Below are 3,885 nucleotides of genomic sequence, written 5' to 3'. Positions count from 1 at the left end.
TATGGTAAATAATCTTAAATTATGAAATTCTTACCTTTAATACATCATTATCTGTTTAAATCTAGTCAAAGAAGACGAAGGAAAATATTTTGTAAATCTTTCAATATGAAGATATCAATATATTGGTGTGTGGTTACAATTACTATATTTTACAGGTATTAACCTTAATCGCTCACAGTATGCATCACAGCATTTTCCTTTATACATAGCTTCAAACATCAAATGAAAGGATGAAATGAAAATATACAGAAATATACTTTGGCCCATTAACCATGGAGGCTATATCCGAAACGGATCTTCTCACGCTAATTTCGACTATGAAGACTCAGGCATTCCGAGCTCAATTTCTGTGTGCGTCCCTATGCCTACGTGATGCCTGGTATTTCCTGTAGATTCCCACACATGAATTTCTTTTCATCTATGAAATAGTTACAAGACACATTTTTCTTTTTTCTTTTTCAGACCCTAGCCTAAGCTATTTTTTTTATTCCTCTTTAAATAAGTTATGATGTCATTGCCGTTAGTTTATCTGGCTAGAAACAAGGGAAAGAAATTGAAAATAAGTCATGCATTTATATGATTTACTTTTTCCTGTGCAACAGTAATAAATTTGCCTTTTGCATGAGACCTTGACAAGCAAACTTTTCAGTCAGGACTACAACCCGTGGGTATCCATTATATACGTTAGAAGATTAAAGGTTGGCTTCTGTCCAAAAGTCAAGGGAGCAGATACGAAGGAATTTCTTATGGCCGAGAGATGGAGGTGTGAATGAATGAAGCTGTTATTTGGTGTCATGGGATAAACAGTGACATGACATTTTGTATTATCATCATACCATTGAAATTTTACAACAAGGAATCCAAGGACTTTAATCTGAATACAATATTATGTCTAGAGTTGTATGAACAAATACAATGCAAGTCATCAAGAGGTCATTGTCACAAAACCACATATGGACTAAAAATTGGAAAAGAGATACAATTCAAAGTGATACATAAAAATTGCCATGGAGGATAAGACTTTTTTGCCGCTGGAAGTATCCTGCAATACTTTATCTTGCAATACGTTGAAGACAATGATATGCAGCATGATCGGAATGTTATATGCAGATGTTTGTGACTAATCATGAAGTCACATGTTACAACCTCACATTTTTTTAATTACAGGGATATCATGTTAAGATAACACATATAATATATATAGTGTAAACGTGGATTGTGTGATTCTTTGTGTGGATATATAAATGTGTGCATGTATCATGTATCAATGAAGTGCTTTACGTATCTTTTTAACTTCAGTAGATACATCGAATTATACCTATGAAAGACTGTCTATCTGCTGAACACCTTAGCATTCATTCACGGTCGAAATAGCGTTCTACTTGAGTCTTTTAATTCCTCGCCTGGCTAACATCCTTCATTACAGCACTGTATTATTACTTTTATCATTACAATTGTCATCATCATCATCATCATTATTATTATTAGTATTTAATTTTCATTTCAGCTTAAGAAATGTAAAATGGCCGCTTCAGCTGAACATCAAATTGCGTGGCGTTTCTTAGAATCAAAAGCAGATGTTTTGGCTGATTTTATGCAGCCGCTTAAGCAAGTCTAGAGATGATACGAAAGCCCCGTGGTAACTGTAGGATCACTACAATTCCGGATCGTTCCTGATTTCCATATTATTCCATGATATTTCTCCATTTTAATAAATAGTATTGAAATAACAGGCCAAGTATATAATCTTGTAAGATCTATTCCCTTTATTGAAAACTAAGATGTCTGGCCCGGAGTACCTTTGTGGCACATGTTTACACTATTTTACCTTGTGTTTTGTACAGTTGCCAACATGTATCCTGGCCAGTAATGTCCATTTTTATGCTGTGGCTGAGCAAGGTTCTTCCACTCGGACACTAAATAGGCTTCTATTTCGCCCTTCTCTCCTCAACGTTCTCTTTATGTCTGATCGTCCTTGTTTTTGAGCTGTTGTTATAGTTCCCTCCGTGGCTTTATTCAGATCGCTTTTTTACAGCCAATGCCAAGTCTGTTTATCTGTAAACTCTGTGTTTTTGAGGAATATGCTATGTGGAATTTCGCTTTTCAAATAAGTTTTAATTATGCCTTTTTTAGGTACATCCTACGAACCTAATTTGTGGACTATGCCATACAGTTTCATCAACTTTCTTGTTTTCGTACCTAGATCTTTCCTTTCCTTCTCAATCTGCATCAATCCTCTTTATCCTCTGAACTGACGGAATCTTGGTACGTTCCCTTTGTAAAACCGTTCAGCATATACCAAACTCTATTCTTAATAAGTCCTCACTAAAAATACACACCGTTTCCATCCAGTTATCTACATTTACTAAATATTAGTAAATCATCTATTTATAAATGGTTTCTTGGTATCCATAAATTAAACGACATGAAAAACAAGAATTTATCCTCCAACTGCCCCCAATTTTCTTACTGTTCAAAAAAAAAAAAAAAAAAAAAAATATTGATGTTATCAGAGATTTATTTTCAAGGTACCAATTGCTTACTGGCAATCAATCCAGAACGAGGCCGGACCGATTTGCCGTCTCTTGCAGTTATGCACGATGGCGTTGTTACTTGACCTTTTGTGATTGTTTGTTGTTTTCTGCAACCTGGTTGTTCTTTTGTGAAAAATCCGTCCGTATCTAGATGGTGATATATTTACTCACAGATTATGCCAGCAAACAGGTATCACATAACTGACAAACACGTATTAGGTCTATAGTCAGCAACCTAGATTTTTTTGGTCTTTTCTTTCATAGCAAGGTCAGCTTTTCCTATCGTAAACTATAATAACTAAGAAACTTGGAGAGAACCGCAAGAAGAGGTGACGAGAGAAGCTAGATATTTATCAAGCATTGCTAAGCTTGGCTGCTGCCTTCTTCTGGGGGGGGGTGCCATTCCTGGTTGCAGGGACTTATCCTTTCTGCCTTTAGAATAAGATCAGCGTTTTTGTTAGCGTTATTTTTCTACTTTTCTCCCTTTTTTCCCCCCTCCTTCCCCCCTCATCTCCCCCCCTTTCTTTTTCCCCTTTTCTTCCCCCCCCCTTTTTTTTTACCCTCTTCAAAAATTACAACACAAAACAACGTTCTCTCAACGTTCTCAGCCTAGTTGACTTCTTCATAATGTTTGATTTTTTTTTCTCCAAATCTTTTACTAAAGGTTTTTCTTCAACCTCTGCCTCCGGAATCTCTTCATTACCTCTTTCTATACCTCTTATGCTTTCAAACACTTTCTTCTGATTGTTTTCAACACCATGAAATATCTTTGCTGAATTTTCCCCCGGCTCCCTTCCCTCGAATCTTTTTATTTCGATACCATCACTAGGAGAGTTGCTGACTAAAGCTGAACAGTGAGACAGACTGAACAGCGCCGGACACTCGGATAGAACTGACAGGTGCTACAACTTGTTCAAGGGTGACTTCAAGGTACATGTGGCAAAGGGTAACCTCATTCTCCCACTTCGAAACCTCGGGACCGGATAAAGTTCAGTTGTGTCCAGGATTTATTATCATTATTATTATTGTTGTTTTATTTCCATCATATCATAAGATTCCATCACATCACATCATATAGATCCTCCAGAAGGTGTATACTAGAAGCAAAATACTAGGGAGACAGAAATGTAATGTTATATATACCACCCACCACCCAAACACACAAACTATAAACTCTTTCTTTCTCTCTCAATCTCTCTCTCTCTCTCTCTTTCTCTCTACCTATCTCTCTCTCTCTCTCTCTCTCTCTCAATCTCTCTCTCTCTCTCTTTCTCTCTGCCTATCTCTCTCTCTCTCTCTCTCTCTCTCTCTCTCTCTTTCTCTTTTTCCCTTTCCCCCCCCTCCCCCCCCC

This window comes from Penaeus japonicus, unplaced genomic scaffold (assembly GCF_977035675.1).
Source record: "Penaeus japonicus unplaced genomic scaffold, GWHDUDI00000001_assembly GWHDUDI00000036, whole genome shotgun sequence".
Taxonomy (NCBI): Eukaryota; Metazoa; Arthropoda; class Malacostraca; order Decapoda; family Penaeidae; genus Penaeus; species Penaeus japonicus.
The sequence above is the reverse complement of the archived record's forward strand: the minus strand, read 5'-3'. Positions refer to the sequence as shown.